Source organism: Tamandua tetradactyla, chromosome 14 (assembly GCF_023851605.1).
Source record: "Tamandua tetradactyla isolate mTamTet1 chromosome 14, mTamTet1.pri, whole genome shotgun sequence".
NCBI lineage: Eukaryota > Metazoa > Chordata > Mammalia > Pilosa > Myrmecophagidae > Tamandua > Tamandua tetradactyla.
The window spans coordinates 77,504,200-77,523,641 of NC_135340.1; the positions used below are offsets into that span (position 1 = coordinate 77,504,200).

At 36.5% G+C, this 19,442-nt stretch overlaps 2 long non-coding RNA genes across 3 annotated transcripts in view; one reads left to right on the top strand and one right to left on the bottom strand.

The window, feature by feature from the left end:
• Positions 1-3,999, top strand: part of LOC143656206 (uncharacterized) — a 60,729-nt gene extending 56,730 nt beyond the window's left edge. The window contains exon 5 of the long non-coding RNA XR_013162428.1: positions 3,421-3,999. This is a non-coding gene — a long non-coding RNA (uncharacterized LOC143656206). The remainder of the gene's footprint in view (positions 1-3,420) is intronic.
• The window catches only part of LOC143656207 (uncharacterized), a 370,650-nt gene that overhangs the window by 218,435 nt on the left and 132,773 nt on the right, over positions 1-19,442 (bottom strand). The window lies entirely within an intron of this gene.

A 19,442-nucleotide genomic window follows, 5' to 3' on the forward strand; every position in this document is an offset into this window, starting at 1 on the left:
CTAAAAAACATATTTTATAAGATTAATAGCAATTGTAGAAGTAAAATATATGGCAACAATAGCACAAAAACAGGAGGGAGAAACGGGTATATACAGTCAAAAGATTCTTACACTACATGTGAAACGGTATAATATTATTTGAAAGTTGACTATGATAAGCTAAAAATGTTTATTTAAATCGTAGAGCAATGTCTAAAAGAAAAACATTAATACCAAGAGGTATAGTTATTAAGCCAATAGTGGAGACAAAATGGATTCATTAAATGACTTAACTAGTTCAAAAGAAAACAGGAAAAGATAAAAGGAACACATGACAAAAAGTCAAATAGGAAACAAATAGCAAGATGATATATTTAGATACAAATATATTTGTAATTTTATTAAATGTAAAATACTCTAAACATACCATCTGAAGACAGAGATTGCCAGACTGGATAAAGGCCAGTTATATGTAATCTAAAGAAATATACTTTAAATAGAAAGGCATGGTTTGAAAGTAAAAAAAAAGGAAAAATAATATGAGGTGATTCTTTATGTTTTCCTGATTTTTTTCTTCTATCCTCTCCCAGTCTTTGGGCCTGCTCCATGTTTCAGTCATGTATTTTCATGAGGTAGAAAAGGAGTCAAACTATTATTTCTAGTTATCAATCAACTTACTGTTCAACAAAACTAATAAAAGAAAAGACTTGCCAGATTGCCCAGTGTTGAACTATGTAATTGGGCATTGGCTTTTCTTCCATGGAAACAAGGAAAGACATATTTATATAGGTGGTGTTTTGCTTTTAAAATTAAGTAAATTGCTTTTAAAATACAAAAATAATTTGCTTTTACTTTTGTAAAAAAGAAGAAAAATTTGGATCTTTATAAGCACAATTAAGAAATTAAAAATTACCCAATGTCATGCCATCCAGAAAGAACCACTTATCATATTTCAGACATTTTTCCTATTACCAAAATTGAGCACCTGCTTTTCAAATGGAATTGAATTTATTTTTTCACTTTAAAATACACATTAATGTCTTTTCATGTTAATAAGTCTATAAAAATCTAATGACCATTATTCTATCAAATGGGGTATGTAATCATTCACAATAGTAATTACAGCCGCCAAAAATGGAATACATTCTATGGGCCAGGCACTGTGCTAAGAGCTTTACACTATTCAATTGGTCACTCTTCATCACTGCATAGCTATTTGAGTAACATTATTTATGTATTACTGATAGGCCAAATTCTCATATTTTACAGTATAAACCCTAAATTTTTCTTTGATATCTGGTTGGCATTATATTATTCCTCCCACCTCTAAACTGCTGTACCTTTATATTCCTAGTTCACATGTCCATTCCATACAACATTGTACCTGTCAAATGCATCCATGACAATAAGCCCCTTAATTGCAATAAAAATAGAATTTTGCACATTGACCCCAAATTGCCAACACTCTTGTAAATGGTTTGAATGTTTCAGAATTCATGGTACTACCTCCTAACCCCCCAATTTGTGTCATTTAAGTCGTATCCAAGTTTTTGCTCTTTTGAGCTGTGATGACATCCTTGTAGTATTTAAGAAAATTAAATCATGATTTTGCTAAGACCTGACTGACATCTAGGTGTTCTTTCACTCTCAAGCCCTGAGTCAGGCACAGAGACACCTTGAGTTGGGTATGAGAATATTATTTGGTGGCGTTCTGTAGCAAGCTTTTATCAGTTGGTGAGAATTGATTATTTCTTTCCAACTCGATATGTAGCTGTATCACATTGAAATTGCCATGGAGAACGTATTTACACCATGAAAAGTGGCAAACACTATACCAGGAAGTTTTCTCCCCTGGAGAGACTGTTTAACATTTTACCAGCATATCCCTGTATTGATGAGTTAATACAGTTATCTTGTATGCAGCACCACACAGTGACTCAATTGGCTTAATTACTAATCAATATAGTGTTGTCAGCCAGCCAAGCAGTCTGCAACATAGCAGTGGTGACTATACAGTGTGGCTCAAGGTCACACAGACTGTAAGTGGTGGAGCTGGAATTCTAGTCCCAGATATTCTCTGTCTCCAATGCCCTTCTTTCTCTGCTCCACTCTGCTGTCTCTGGAGAAAGCAGACTCTAGAGACAGGCTCCCTGGCTTTATTACTTGACTGGCTGTGTGACTGTGGGGGTGTCACTTATCTTCTCTATCCCTAACTCTCCTCACCTACTAAAAAAGGTATGAGATAGCAATCATACCTATCTCACTTTGATATTATGATTGTCAAGTGAAGTAATGTATCCAAGAAACTTAGCACTGTGCCTGGCACGTAAGTGCTTGATAAATATAATTATTAAACTTTGCCTTTTATAAGCAACAATGTGATAGACTTGAATGCTTTATATAGATTATATCTATTTTTATCTCACATTGTTCTTTTAAAGTAAGGTATGTTTGGCAGTTCTGCTTTTTTAAAAAAAATCTCTAAGATTTAATTGAGTAGAGAAATTCCTTTAAGATACTCTGATACATATTTCAGTATAAAAATTACATTTGCATTGTGGAAGAACGAATTATGAGCCCATGTATTTGATTGAGTCCTCTAAAAGCATTAAATATATTCATTGGAGTCCTCAGGTATCTGGAGAAGTGATTTTCTTTTGAAAAATTGCCATGCCATGACCTGAGTTCTTTGGTTTTGTCTAATCATTAGAAATCTGGTGGTTGTTATCTTCTTCTATGAAGAAGCTTATGTTTTGGTCATAATTATTCATATCATTTGAAGGAACAGCTCTTGATAAAATGGAAATATTAGGCTTCTACAGAGAATCTGCGTCTACCAAACTTATTTAAGATGAGTTTATGATTCTCGCTCAATTATTCTGTCAGTTAGTGATGTGGGAAAACTTTAGTGTCATGATTACCTGTAAAACAAACACATTAACAGATTGAATAGAACAGTGCCTGGCACAGAGTAAACTCTTAATAAATATCTATTGAGTGAATAATGCATCAACTTGAAATGATCATTGTGATATACACACAGTTGATGTATATGATGTACATACATAATTACATACACAAAATATACACCAACTGCTAAAAACCATGTAAATCTAATCTAAAATATAAATTGTAATACAGATTATCACTGTATTTCCTGGGAAGAGTTTTTGACTGATGGTGTTTTATGAAGTGCTTGGTCCTTTTCTTGAAATTATCTGACAATCCTAACATTGAATGTGAAGCAAAGAGAGAAACTGGCCCTAGAGAGGCTTCCTGGGAGGCAGACACTGGTGGTCAGTGGTGCCCCTTCTTTGCAGTCAAAGCTGATGGTCAAAGAGCAAGTCCTTTTAGCTATGAACATGTTACTCCCAAAATGTAATGAAAGAGTTTGAAAAAAATATCCAACATCTGAAATGTCCTCTTTTTTTTTCTTTCCAGAATTTGGATTTCAATGGCATTTCTTCTGAAACTTGGGTGAAATTTTAAGACAGTTTCCAGTTTTCTGTGAAGTTTTAACAACTGAAGCCAATTCCTCCCAGCGCAAACATAACTAGCCTTTCAGCTCTGTCCCATAATGAAAATGGCAGCCACTTGAAGGTCCTAAAAAGCCAGGGCCCAACCAGACAGACTTTCTCCTCCAAAAGATTCCCCAGAGATTTTATGCAGCCCGCTTTTTTTTTTCTTTTTTAGGCAGAGATCAAACAATCACAGATGAACAATATGACATCAAAGTTGAAGTCCGATAAAGTATAATAGGTACCTAATCTAATCTAACGTAGCCCAGCCTGACAGACACGCTCAGTAGCTCAAAAACTTTTCGGCAAGAACTTGGGCTGTCTTGCTTTTCTCACTCCCGCTTGCTCTCTGTTCACATTGTGCCATGCAAAGTGGTGAAGAATGGATTCTCCTGATGTATTCTCCAGCTCCCTCAATCAGGAAATAAAGAAAAGAAAGGCTTATGTGTCTAAAAACATAGGCTATCTTTCTGATGATGTCAAACACTGGTCAGATGAAATAATTGTTCACTTTCCCCTGCGTGGACCTTAGTCTCTTTAGCTATCCAAAAAGATGGTCATCTCTACATGATCTCTAAGGCTTTGCAAACATAATAACTTTAAGTTAAAAAAAAAATAGATTACTGAATACTTACTGTGTGCCAAGGAGCACGCTAACTTTTTTTTACATTTATTTGCTTTGTTTTCACAATATTCTTACTGCTTATTATTCCTAGTTGTAGATGATAAAACTGAAGCATAGAGGGCGGGCCGCGGTGGCTCAGCGGGCAAAGTGCTTGCCTGCTATGCCGGAGGACCTCGGTTCGATTCCCGGCCCCAGCCCATGTAACAAAAACGGAGAAACAGAATACAATAAAAACAAGAAAATGTTTCCCTTTCTTCCTTCCTTCCTTCCTTCTATCCTTCCTTCCTTCTCTCTGTCTTTCCTTTAAAAAAAAAAAAAAAAAAAAAAAAAAAAACTGAAGCATAGAGAAGTTAGGTGACTTGGGGATGTTCATGCAGGTAAGAGGTTGCAAGAGTTAGGATTTAAACCCAGTTCAGCCTGCTCCGAATCCCATGCCTTTATTCATGACCCTGAATGGTGTCCGCACGTCACTGATGTTTTCATAGCACTTGACAGTATCTTAAGGTGCAGCCATACCAGAGTGTCATGAGACCCTCTGGACGCTCCTCTAGATACTCCTTTTATAATTTTATATCTTCTCATCCCATTGGCATTGAAAGCCCAGCTCTATAGCGTATTTTATGGCAAACATCCGTGCGATATGAAGAAGATGCAGGATCTTATCTAGTCATTTCATTTGTGCAAGCAAGGCTCTGTGGAGTTGGACGTCTATGACTCATCCATCAGCTCTGGAATCTCGCTAAAAATTTACTGATCTACTGACAGGAATAGGCAATGGCTTCACAGAAAATGGAACGCTCTGAACTTTTGCCAAAATTTCAAGCCCAGATGAAACCCAACTGTGTAAGTCAAGGTTAGGTAAAAACTTTCTTCTTCTGGCTCTTGCAAAGTTAAAAATGTCTCTCCTTCAGGTTTTCCAGTCTGAATTAATAAAAAAAATTAAAGTGAACTAAACATGCACCTTGCGAGAAGAGGCTGCCACACACTGATTTCTGATCTAATAGATTTCGTATTTTCTCTGACATGGTAAGTTTCAGACAGTTCATTTAGAGGAAAAACAGTTAAAGAACTCTGATAAAAATCTTCCATTAACTGCTAAGGCAGAGGTTTGGGGAGGCAGAGTGGTAGAGTAAGGAGACTGTATGTTTGGGTTTCTGTCAGACTCAGATGTGAACCCCAATTCTTCTACTTAGTGATTTTGTGACATTAGGCAAATTATTTAAATTTTCTGAGCCCTATTTCTTCATCTAAAAAACTAGGATAATAATTATTTACCACACAGGTTTATAGTGAGGATTAAGTGAATTTAATTATGTAATATATCTGGTAGCACATCAAAAGAATTAAACAGTGTGTATCATCCCCAATTGCACAAAATTATGGAATTTTAGAGCCAAAACAAACTTGTGAGATTGAGTTCAGACATCTGATTTTATAGATTACAAAGGTGAAGCCTAGGGAATTAAAATCCAAGATCATATTAACCAATGAAATTATAGTCCATTCTGTTTGCAAATACTGCATTTAAAGATATACTTACTGTCAATCAACACAATTTATGGAGCATTCCCTATACACTCAGTACTGTACTAAGCATTGTGAAGGATTAAACAAAAAGACCAAACCAAACCAAAAAACCTATCTCAATGGGCATTAGGATCCTGCTGTGTTTTAAGCTTTCAGTCCTAAGTATGATAAATTAAGTGTGAGACATGGCACAGGCCATCAAGGAAGTTACCATTTAATTGACCAAACAACATTAACTCACATGGAATGAAGAGAGAACCATGCAACGTGACTCATTTAAGTGTGAGATGGTGTGGCTTAAAGGGGAAAACTAAATAAATAAGTACTTGGAGCAGTCAGAAAAGGCTTCCTGGGAGAGCTTAATTACCATTGTTGTCTCCCTTTTACTGGGGAGGAACCAGAGTTAAGTGCCTTGCCCAAATCATACAGCGAGAGCACGGCACAGCAGGGACCGACAGCCAGGTGCCTTTCATTTCAGTTCCATCCACTTAGCCACTATCCCATCTGATTTCCTGATCTTATTTTAAAATTGATATTTCACCTGACCCATATTTATTGAGTAATATTATTGGCAAGACACTGTGCTAGGTGCTGTAGGCAAAGCAAAAATGATATGAAATGTAGCTCCTCACCATAAGAGTCAGAGGGACAACTGAGACCTTCCTGTGTTTCCCAGAAGGTGGCCACTGAGATCCTGTCCCACCCACTTTCTCTTAACCTAGCACCCACAGCTCCCCTAAACCGTCTAAGAGACCAGTCTCAAGATGGAGGCCATAATTAGAATAGATTATTCATTTCTCTCTAAGAGTTTATCAGAAAGAAACCCACCATGCCTTGCAACCCTGTGTACCTTCAGCGCTGCAGAAGTCTAACCCTCCTCAGAATTCGTAGACTCCCTATTAAACTGGACTCTTACTCCATGCCACTCTATTCGTTCTCTGATTACAAGCTCTGAGCTCCACAGACCTCAGACTCTGGAATAAATGAAATCTTCGAAATGTACCTCTGAATGCCCCATTCACTTTCTTGCTGAGGCCTGCATCTCTCCTGCCCCTTCACCAGACACAGCTTCGTTGTCAGCCTCATCTACTAGAAGACGCTTTCCTGCAGGGCTGGACAGGTAGGGTAAATGTCTTCCTTGCTCATCGAAATGCTCTTTCTAAGTACATGCCATCAGATTATACCACCCACTACCTGTTTTAATTGCAATGATTTACTGTCATACAGAGTTGTTCTTTTACTTTCATTGAAAATTTCAATCCCAGGCTTATCAGGTTTCTCTTCATCACCACTTCTGTAATCACTCTTAGTGATCTCAAAATCTATGATCTGCTTTTTTATTTCACCACATCCTGTGGTCAAAACCTATCCCTCGAAAAGCTCAATTAAAAAAAAAAACAACTCCCACTTTCATACTATCCCATCTGGTCTTTCTGGCTCAGTTCCTCTGCTATACCTGTTCAAATAATTCCTCACTGACCTGAACCTCTAATCTGTTTATCCAACCACTTGGTCATTGCCCATCATTTCCCTCAAACCATCATGTCTTTCCTTACCTAACTTTGATTCCAAGTCCCATTTCTCCCTTGTATATATCCTTATCTGCCCATTGTCCCTCTCCCCCTTTATTTATTCCCTGGAAAACCCTCATCCCTGTTAAATTCAACCTTACCACTCCATATCTGCATCTGAAAAAATGAAAATACCTGGAGAAAAATACCTAAACAGGCCGACTGAGTACATTTTCAATTTATGATCACAAAATATACACATTTTCCTATTCATCTTTTCTCTCTCCTTTAGATAACTATTTTATATCTCTTCCAGTTTCCCTTAGTACTCCAACATCCCACCCCTCCTTAGGTTTAGCTTATGATATTGCCCCTGTTTCAGTGAGAAAGGTACGGAATCAAAAGAGAACTTCCTCTGTGTTCCCATAATAAATCCCCTAACTCACAGGAATCTGCCCCAATGTACTCGCTTTCTCTCCCGTTACAAAGAATGAACAATCCCTGCTTTTAAATCCAGTCACTCTACTCAGTTTTGGATCTCATTTCTACTCGCTAGCTTAAAAATATTGCTTCTGCAACTGTTAACCAATTATCCTAAACATTAAATTTCCTCCTATCTTCTACATTATTCTTAGAGGCAATAAACTTGGTTCCATATGTGCGATGTCAAACAAATCAAAATTAACTCAACATCTCCTTCACTTAACTGCTTTTACTTCTAGAAAAACTCTTAGTGATCTGGAATCACCATCTCCTCTCCATCCTCTCCCATTTCTACCCTGAATTCACTCCCATCAGGCTTTCATCCCTACCATCCCCTGAAACTCCCTTGCCAATGCTCTGATGTTGCTCAAACCTAGTGATCAATTCTCAGGGCACTCCTCTTATTACAACTCCCAGCAACATTTGATCAAATCTCATGCATTTCTGGAAGTGTTCTCGAAGAATTTTCGTAGTGGAATATTTCTGGCATGTCCATTCTTCTGCTTGTACTCTTACCTTACTAGTTACTCCTCTTCACTTATTTTGCTAAATTCTCCTCTTCCTGAATTCTAAGTATTAGCATGTCCTAAGACTTACACTTCAGACCACTTCTCTTACTACATTCTCTCTCTAGATGCTCTGATCTAGTTACCTGGCTTTTAACTGCATCATTTAAATATGCTAGTGATGCCCAAATTTATATATTCAGGCTCTACCTGTACCCCAAGCTACAGACTTGTATGTACATCAGCCTACCTATCATCCTCAATTCACTGTTTAATAGTCATAACAGACTTCATATATGTAAACTAAGCTTTTGATCCCTCCCCAACCCCTTCCCTCAGCCTTCTCGAATTCAGTCATCGTCACCACAACTCACCAATTCACTGAGGGTAAACATCTAAGTGATATCCTGGATACCTCTTTTTCTCATATTCCACATACACTTCTCACACAGATTCCAACTCATCTGTAAGTCTTACAGATTCTGATTTCAAAAAAAAGTTTCTAAATCTGGATTCTATTTCTAGTATTATGGTATCTACATTTCCAGACCAAACTTCTCATGGAGATAATTTTAAAACACTTTAAAAATCTTTTCGAAAGCTCTGAAAATAAGGCAAGGCATTATCAGACCAAACTCTAGGAGAAGTTGGATATTCACACATATGAGCATAGTACAGTGGCACCTGTACCCTGAAAGCATTTAATGAAACTGAAAAACCTGTTTCCTTTTTCACAGCCTTGTGCTCTCCACGTGAAGAGATAGACAGCAAATCTTGCCTTATCTCCCACAATGCAAAGACCACTAAGGGTTACATTTTAAAAGAAAGGAATAACTAAAATTAGACCTTCCTATTTCCTAATCTCAACTAACTTCAAGAAAAAGTGCATTTATGCTAGGCAGAGAAGGAAGAAAAGGGTACCGTGAGCAATCCTTACAGTTGATGTGGAACCCAAATTCCTATTATCTGGGTGGTTCAAAAATCGTTAAGCCACGAATTTGGCTAAAAGTGGCCCCTGGATGGTGGTTACCCCAAGCTCCTGGAAGAGGCATATTAAAATCCTCTGTGGATGAACTGACCTTTATCTCCACTGCAAAAGAGTCCCACAAATACTTTTCTAGGAAAAGTGAGCAACTCAGAGTAAAATATCACAATGAACAAGGCACCCTGAAAAGAATGAGCAGAAAGAATAGACAGCAGAAACAGACCCATAGAGATTTCAGATTTTGGAATTGTTACACACAGAATTTAATATAACCACATTTACTGTGTGTTTCAGTTTCCTTGGCTGCTCAAGCAAATATCATGCAATGGACTGGCTTAAATAATGGGAACTTATTAGGTCACAGTTTGTTGCTAGTTGAATGTCCAAAATCAAGGTGTCATCAAGGCAGGTGCCTTCTCTCTGAAGACTGTGATGTTCTGGGGTTTGCTGCCAGCAATCCTGGGTCCTTAGCTTGTCACATGCAAGGGACATGGCAGTGTCTCCTAGCCTTTCCCTCCTCTGCTGGCTTCCATAGATGTTCGGCTTCTGGCTGCTCCCTCTGTAGTTTCTTTTTCAGTGTTTGAATTCTATTCTCTTATAAAGGAGTCCAATAATAGGATTAAGACCCATTCTGACCGAGGTGGGCCACTCCTCAACTGATGTAAGCTTATCAGAAGCTTATAATGGGTTCACACCCATACAAATGGATGATGTTTAAAAACATGTTTTTCTGGGGTTTCATACAGTCCCAAAACATAACACCATGTTTAAAATATGTGAGTGTGTGTGTGTGTATAGAGTAAACTCTAAAGAATAACCAAGAAGATTTTCAAAATAGCAAAGTTAACCTTCTAAAAATAAAAATACAATACTTGAAATTAAATATTAAATCAAAGGATTTAAAAGCAAATTAGAAACTGAGAGATAATTAATGAACTGGAATATAGTTTAGAAGAAATAATTCAACATGTAACACAGAGAGAAAAATAGATGGAAAGTATGAAATCAAACATAGGTAAAACAAAAGATACTATGAGAACGTTTAAGTACAATTAAATGAATTGCATACAGAGGATTCAAAAGTAGAAAGAGGCATTATTAGAAGAAGGAATGGCTGAGAACATTCCAGAAGTGATAAAAAAAAAAAAAACAATCTAACTATGGATATCAAATATCTAATCAATCCCAAGCAGAATAAATGAAAAGAAACCCACACCTTTGACACACCAATGTGCAACTGCAGGAAACCCAATAGAAAGAGTAGAGTTGAACAGAATCTATAGAAAAAAAAGAAAGATTATCTTTAAATGTCAATAGAGATACTAATAGTTGATTTTTTCAAAAACGGAAGGTAGAAAACTATGGAGCATTATCTTCAGTGCTAAGACAAAAATAACTTCAGCCTAGAATTTCACAACCAGTAAAAATATTTCTCAAGAATTAAGATAAAACAAAGACATTTTAGACCCTCAGAAACTGAGATATCACCACTGCAGACCCACTTTAAAAGAAATATGAACGAATGTACATATGTAGGAGGAAAATGATCACAGCAGAAGTTCTGTAATGAAAGATGACACATAGGGCTGAGTATTTAGTGAATATATAGGTAAATCTAAACATATCTATACATCAGAATGAATTTTTAAAATTGTACTATATGATACATACAAGGGATACATCTAAAACTTAGATTATAGAGTATTAGTTAGGGTTCTCTAGAGAAACAGAATAAACAGGAAATACCCATAAACACAAAATTTATAAAGGTGTCACATAACCGTGGGAACCTAAGAGTCCAAAATCCACAGGACAGGCTGTGAAGCTGATGATTCTGGATGAACTCCACAGGAGAGGCTTGCCAGACAAAGAAGAAAGAGAACCTGTTTCTTCTGAATCCTCCTTAAAAGCCTTCTGGTGATTAGATTAAGAGTCACTCATTGCAGAAGATACTCCCCTTGGCTGATTAAAAATGGAATCAGCTGTGGATGGAGCGACATGCTCATGATTTAATTCTATGAAACATCCTCATAGCAACAGACAGGCCAGCACTTGCCCAACCAGACAAATGGGTACCACCACCTGGCCAAGTAGACACATGAACCTGACCTTGACATACAGAAAGGTTAAAAATAAAAGGATGGAAAACAACATACCAGGCAAATTCTAACCAAAAGATAGCTGCTGTGAGTACATTCACATCAGAACAAATGGACTCAAAACCAAAAGAAAATAATAATATTATATAGCCAAAAGAAAATAATAATACAGACAATTTTCAGGAGAATAAAAGCTTCCATTAACCTGAAAAGTACCAACAGTTCAAAATTTGTAAGTGTTTACATAAAGCAAAAATTGACAGAAAAACAGGAGAAAAGGAAAAAGGCCTATCATAGTAGGGACAACTGATAGAAAAAACAACAAAGACTCAGTAAAGATATGAAATATATGAACAAAGTGACTAACATGCTTGATCCAATCACCAAATATAGATCACAACAGCCAACAACTACATAAATGTACATTCTTTAAAGGTAGGAAAAACATCAATAATTGACTAATGTTGAACATTAAAGTCATTCTCAACAAATTTCAAAGTGTTGAAATCATACAGAGCATTTTCTCTGGTTCTAATGCAAAAATCAATAACAAAAAGATAACTACCAAACTTCTGTTATATGAAATTAAGAAACACATTTCTAAATGACTCATGGGCCCAAAATAAATCATAATAAAAAAAAACTCTTGGAACTGAATAATTAAAAATACTACATTCCAAAATTTGTGGGATGCAGCTAAGAGGGTAAACAGAATGAAGTCATATCCTTAAAAAGGAAAAAAGAAAGAATGAAAATTAGTGAGGTAAGCATTCATCTCAAGAAGTTAGGAATAGAATAGCAAAATAAATTCAACGACATTAGGAAGAAGGAAATAATAGAATAAGAACAGAAATGAATAAAATTTAAAAACAAACATAGAGCAGTGAATATCAACAAAGTCAAAAGTTTATTCTTTAAAAAGATGATTAAGTTTTAAAAACTTTAAAACTGGTGAGAATGATCAAATATTTTTTAAAAAAGAGAGAAGGCACAAATAACCATTATACAGAATGAAATAAGAATATCCAAACAAATGCTGCAGACATTAAATAGATAATAAGAATTATGAACAATTTAGATCAAATGGACAAATTCTTGGAAATACATTATATTAAAACTAACTTAAAAACAAATATTTCCAGAACAATGAACAAAAGCAAATCAATAGTCAGAAATCTTCCCACAAAGAAAATTCCAGGCCCAGTTATCTCCATTGGAAAATTCTAAAAATATTCAGGGAATATATAATTTCAAGTTTATACAGTCTCTTCCAAACAACAGAAAAGAGAGAATGGTCCCAATCATTTATTGTATAAGACGACTAAACCTTGATATCAAGTTTGACAAGGACAGTTCAAGAAAAAAAATTGCAGAAAATCTCATTTTGGAACACTGATGTAAAATTCCCAAACAAAACTAGCCAATAGGATAAAATAATTCATAAAAACCTAGGATTACATTATGACCAGGTAAGGTTTACTTCAGAAATGCTAAGGTGGATTTAACACTAAGAAAAAAAAATTAATGTAACCACCGTAGCAGCAGATTAAAGGGGAAAAAATATGCTCATCTCAATAGATGTAGAAAAAAACATTTGATACAATTCAAAATTCATTCATGATTAAAATTAACTATTAGCAAATTAGGTGTATTTGTGAGCTATTGACACAACAGTGCTACTTAGCAAAATACCATGTCAGCTGGGGACTGGCTGAATCTGGACTGGACTCAGCTAGGCTCGGTTTCACATTTCAGGTTGGATCCAGGTCTGACTAACAGACTACGTGGGACATGTTCTTGTCATGGTAACAGCAGAAGCAACAAAGAAGCAAGCAGGAACTGTGATACCTCCTAAGGCCTAGGCTTGGAACTGGCACATGGTCATTTCCATCCATGTTTCATTGGTCAAAGCAGTCACAGAGCCATGCCCAACATCAGTGGGGTGGGAGATATATATATATTCCGCCCCAAGCAGGAGGAATTGCAATGTCACATGACAAAAACATGGACATAGGAAGGGTGAAAAATTAATTACAATAATGCAATCTACCACAGAAATAGAAGGAAACTTGCTTAAACTAATAAAGGGTATCTATAAAACAAAATAAAACAAAAACCATACAGCAAATAACAAACATAACTGTGGCACTTAGATTCCCTTTGAGTTCAGGAGAAAATAAAGATGCTTCCATTACCACTTTTACTGGCAAAAGTTTTACTGGGCATCAAACATCTTAGCAAACATAGTAAATGAAAAAGAAAATAAAAGATATAGGGATCAGCAAAGAATAAATAAAACTGTTGAAATTTTTGCAGATTATATGATTGTATCCAAAAGTTAAAAAAATCTATAAATTATTGATAATCAAAAAAATCTATAAATTATTATAGACAAATTATTTGATTTAATAATAGGGTACAGTAAGTTTCCTGAATAAAAAAATCAACATATAGAAATCATATTCTAGCACTCTATATACTAGAAACAATTTTTAAAAGATCCAATCAACAATGCCTCAGCAATACAAAATATTTAGGACTATATATAATGAATGATGTTCAAGACCTTTTAGAAAAATTATAAAATTTTATTGAAAGATACGAAAGATATAAATTGAGGACTATAAGTTGTTCCTGGATTGGGACACTTAATGTAGCAAAAATATCAATTCACTCCCAAATTGATCTATGTAGTCAATACATCCCAGTAAAAATTCAAAAAGGATTTTGTGTTGAACTTGAAAGTTGATACTAAAATATATATGGCTGGGAACTGTTTGTCCTCCTGGGAAGTCAGCGCTGAGAAGTTGATTCTCCTAACTGATGCTCAGACAGAAGGGCAAGGTAAAACAATACCTTTGATTACTTCTATAAATCCATCTGAAAGGGGTAGTAGGTTATTTATGGTTGAGGTGGCGAAAGGGGGGACAGGAGGTTGAGAATAAATTCCCAGAGACTTTTCACAATAAACTAACTTAAAAGTCATGAGTCATTTCAGCTGGAGTCTGAGTCCAAGATTTAAGTTAACAAAAGCAATTTATTTAAGTCTAAGGTTTTATTAAGGGCTAAGATTTATGCAAAAGTTAAAGGTACTTGATTTTTTAATGTTTTCTATAAAATTTTTTTCAATGAACATTCAATGAATGAACATAAGACATTGTGCCAAATACTATGGATCAAAGAACTTGGTCTGTATCAGAAGCACAATGATATCTGTACAGTTTGACAAGGGTGAAGTGTAAGAGTAGTGCCATGCATCTTTTTATTTCAATTTGTCTGTTTTAATTAAATATTCTACTTTTGTAAGGAAAGACATGGATGCTTCATTTCCTTATGAATCAATGGTCCCCAAATCTGGCAGCTATTAGAGAAAAACCTGGGGAGTGTTTACAGCTCCTAATGTGAGGCCACATCCTGACCAGTAAAGTCAGAAGCTCTGGAATGTGACCCAGGCATCAGTACTTATGAAAGTTTCCCAGATGATTCTAATGCACAACCGAAGTTGAAAACCTGTGCTCTAAGTGGCAGAGAAGTAGAATCATCTAAGAGACTTGTTGAAAATATTCATTTCTAGGGCCCTCCTTGGACCAGTTAAATAAAATTTCTGATGAGACCTAAGCATTGTTACTTTTTTCAAAGCCTCACAAGTGATTCTAATGGGTTGAGAATCACTGGCTACAGGGTTTCTACTTCCTATTAGCCACCAAACCCAGCACGGAGACCTACTGGAGAGTGTTCTATATCAATCAGCCAATTCTTATGCATCTGAATAGCTCTTAGAGTGGTGAACTGGCTAAGCCCAACTAAGAAAAACTTTCTAATATTTATTGAATATCTATTGAAGACAAAACTTATAATGCCTGTCTCCAGGTAAAGGAAAAACCCCATACATATCCCATTTCTGATACTGTGGTCCCAGTCCCACCAAACAATTAAGAACAATATATTAAGATATAATGCACGTATATAACTTTTCTCTAAATCCTCAAATACAGCCCAGTCATATGAACCATATAGCACCTCTCCCATTCTCACAGCTTGGGAAAGGGGAGAGGGTAGGGTGGTGATAATGGAAGGCAACATCACACCAAATATTATAATAGTCCTGCCAGCCCTGTCGTACCTGAGAAGTGTAGTTCACACTCACAGAAGCAGTGTAGCAAGTTACTCTCCTTTGGCACCTCCTTGGCAGGCATGTAACTCCTAAATGACTTAGCAAAACCAGGGGCTTAGAAGGCCAGTGCATTCATTTACAGCTGAAAACACTGGTAGGAAGCGTCTGAGGACACCACGGGCATTATGGTGCCCAGTGATCTTTTCTCACCTGCCCTGCATTCAGACCCTAGTTCACAGGGCAGCCCAGCCTCCAAACACACAAAGAACCCTCAGTCGACAAACTCAATACTCTGAAACGCTTTTTCGTTGTGGTTTCTATTTTATAAAGTTATTTTGCAGCTCTTATCTCGTGTTTAGTTTTTAAGCAGGAGGATGCAGAGACCTTGAAGGATTAGGAAGTGGCTCAAGGTCATATCATCAGTAGGGGTAGAGCCGGGATTTAAACTCAAGCCCCTCCCCCCCAACCCATGCTTTCCCCTTTATTTTAATAGGAATACTTGTTATCAGTTGGGCCTTATGATTTGCAAAGCATAGTCCCAACAATCCTTACTAAAGGAGATGACACTAGGAAAATAACACTCCATTGCCTAGTACATAGCAGGCACTCCATATATGAACGTGCTTCTGTCCCATTTTATTTATATACAGCTTGTTGCTCCCTTTTCCTTAAGGCATATAGGTGGATTATAAACTTAATTAATCACAGGGCCTAATAAAGTAGCTGGATTGGCCATCACATGTATTCTCCCAACATAATTCCTTTGAGATTATGGTTTTGGAGTCAGAGCATGAGACTGGTTAGCACATGATCTGGGATTTAACAGGCCAGAGAGAGAATAATAATGAATTAATTGTACACATCGGAAAGCCCAGGATGTGAAAGGAAAGTTGCTCCAAACCTCAATTCTAGATCAAATTTCCACATAGTGTCTGTCCTTACTTTGGACAGATTTCCTTTTTTTTGTTTTTAGGAATTGTGATAGGGTTTTGACCATGAAGATGTTATTTTTGACCAAAGAACCAGGTGCAGCCAAATCCTTTCCTTTTAGTTACCTTTCCCCATTCTTTCCACCCCAACTTCACCCCCTGCCCTGAGAGTGTGGTAAAGAAGAGGAACAATGCTGAATAGGAATCAAAGTGACAATTTATTAATAGCTGTGCAAGGGCCCAACCCCCAAACTAAATTGCTGGCAAATAAACCTTGTAGGAGCACGTGGCTTATGCTTGAGGCCTACAAAAAAACACAACTCTCTTGCCTCTATCATCACCAACCCCTGCCCCAAATCTCTGTTATGGGACCAGTGTATTTCACTGTAAGCCTATGAAGAGGGAGAGAGATGACCAGGGGTGCACTCATCTAGCCATATGGAAACACATAGAAGAAAGAGAGAGACAAGGAGGCCACTGAGGGCTCCGTCTCACCTTAATGAGTCAGCTGCATGGAGGGAGTTGGAAAGCAAGTGTAAGAAAAGATGTTTTGTTTTGGTTTTTGCCATTTAAAGTCTGGTAACCATTTTATTGGTAAAATATACGACCCAATGTTGTCCTGAGCTACAACTAATCTGTTTATTAACTTCACCTCCCCTGCAGGGAAAGCAGAATCTAGAAGCAGGGTGGACTGAAGTGAGTCCGGTTGGGAAGACGGGTAGAAGTATCTTCATTCTACAACAGAATCAGGTCATTTTCCTCATCCCTCCCTCCCTCAATCCTCTTTCTTCCTCTCATTATAAAATATTATCTTGATTATGGATGTTGTGTAGCTTGTGTCTTGAAATCAGTCTGAACACTAAAATTGCCTTTAAAATAAATAGAATGTATCCCTCTGGCCTAGCCTTGAGAGATGAGTTCAGGTGCTTCTGTGATCACATAGCACTCATTGTTACAGATAGTTGACCACAGAACGTGGTCCACTCTTATAATTTATCTTGCAATTTCATCTTTGACCCATTGGTTGCTTAAGAGTAAGTTGTTTAATTTCCCCATATTTGTGAAATTTCCATTTATCCCTGTTTCTGATTTCTGACTTCATTCCAGTCTGACATTAGAAAATACATTACATGATTTTAATGTTTTTAAATTCATTGACACTTGTTTTTTTGACCTGAAATACGGTCTGTCCTGGAGAACGATGTAGGTGTACTGGAGAAGAATGTGTATTCTGCTGCCGTTGGGTGAAATGTTATATATATGTCTGTTAGGTCTAGTAGGTTTATAATATTGCCCAAGTCTTTAATTTCCTTATTGATCTTCTGTCTAGACATTCTATTTATTATTGAACATGTTGTATTGAAGTCTATGATTAATGTAGAACCGTCTATTTTTCCTTTCAGATCTGTCTATATTTGCTTCATTTATTTTGAGGCTTGTCCATAGGTACATATATATTTATAAATATTACATCTTCTTGTTGAGTTGACCCCTTTATGAGTATACAGTGATCTTCAATGTTCCTTTTAAAAGTTTTTGATTTAAAGTCTATCTGATGTTAGCATAACTATCCCAGCTCTCTTTTGGTTACTATTACATGGTATTTTTTCTATTCTTTTACTTTCAGCCTACTTGTGTCTTTGAATTTAAGGTGTGTCTCTTATATACAGCAAATAGTTGGGTCTTGCTTTTTTATACATTCTGCCAATCCCTGCTTTTTGACATTTAAAGTAACTACTGATAATTCACGACTTTACTCTGCCATTTTGCAATTTGATATCTCTCTTATACATTTCCTGTCCCTCAGTTTTTCCATTAAAGCCTACTCATATATTTATTTTTTTGTATTGTAACATTTTGAGTCCCTTCTCATTTCTCTCTGTATATATCTCACTGTTTAATATATATATGAAAAAGCAAGGCTCTCTTAATTCAATCTTGTGGGCACAGACATTTGATGGGCTTGGGGGGGATCTTTTGATCAGGTTGTTTCCATGGAGATTTGACCCACCCAACTGTGGGGGGACATTTTGATTAGATTATTTCCATGGAGGTTGACCCTACCCATTCAAGATGGGTCCTAATTAGTTTACTAATTTACTTAACTAGTTTACTTAAAAGAGTCCATGGGGAGGGAGGGAGGGAGAGAGAGAGGGAGAGAGAGAGAGAGAGAGAGAGAGAGAGAGAGAGAGAGAGAGAGAGAGACCGACCTCAGAGTCCACACCAATGTGTGGAGATGCTTGGAGAAAGAAGCACAGAGAGGAGGTTCACTGGAACGAGAAGCTGAAAGCAGGAAAAACCAGGAGCAATGGGCCAGCAGACACTGCCGTGTGATAGAGAAACCCCGGACGTGATTGGCTTTTCTTACATGAAGGTATCTTCTTGTTGATGCCTTAATTTGGATATTTTCGTCGCCTTAGAATTTTAACTTGTAAATTAATCAATACCTTTTATAAAAGCCAATTCAATTCTGGTATGTGGAATTCTGGCAGCTTTAGAAAACTGAAACGATATGTTCCATATATGCTCTTTGTTGTTACCATAGGGCTTAAATTTAATATCCTAAATCCATAATAATCATGTTTGACTTGCTACCAGCTTAGCTTCAATAGCATACACCTAGATTGTTCCTTTATTCCTCTGTCCACCTTTGTGTTGTTCTTGTTATAAATTATGTCTTTATACATTGTAAGTTTCAAACACAGATTTATTATTATTTTTATGCATTTGTATTTTAGTGCCTGTAGGATGTAAGAATGGAGTTACATACAAAAAATACAATACAGTAGTACTGCCACTTATAATTGCCCATAGGGTTACCTTTACTGGAAGTCTTCATTTCTTTATGTCTCTTCAGTCCACTGTTGGATGACCTTTTCTTTCAATCTGAAGAACTCCCTTTAGCATTGCTTGTAGAGTAGATCAAGTGGTGACAAACTTCCTTGGTTCTTGTTCATCTGAGAATGTCTTATCTCTCCATCATTTTTGAAGGACAGTTTTGCCAAATACAAAATTCTTGGTTGGTAATTGTTTTCTTTCACACTTTGAATATTTCATCCCATTGCCTTCTTCCTCCATAATGAGAAATGCCTTCTCTCTCCTGATGAGCTATTGACATTTAAACATTTGAAACTCCCCTGTACATAATATGTAATGGTTCACTTGC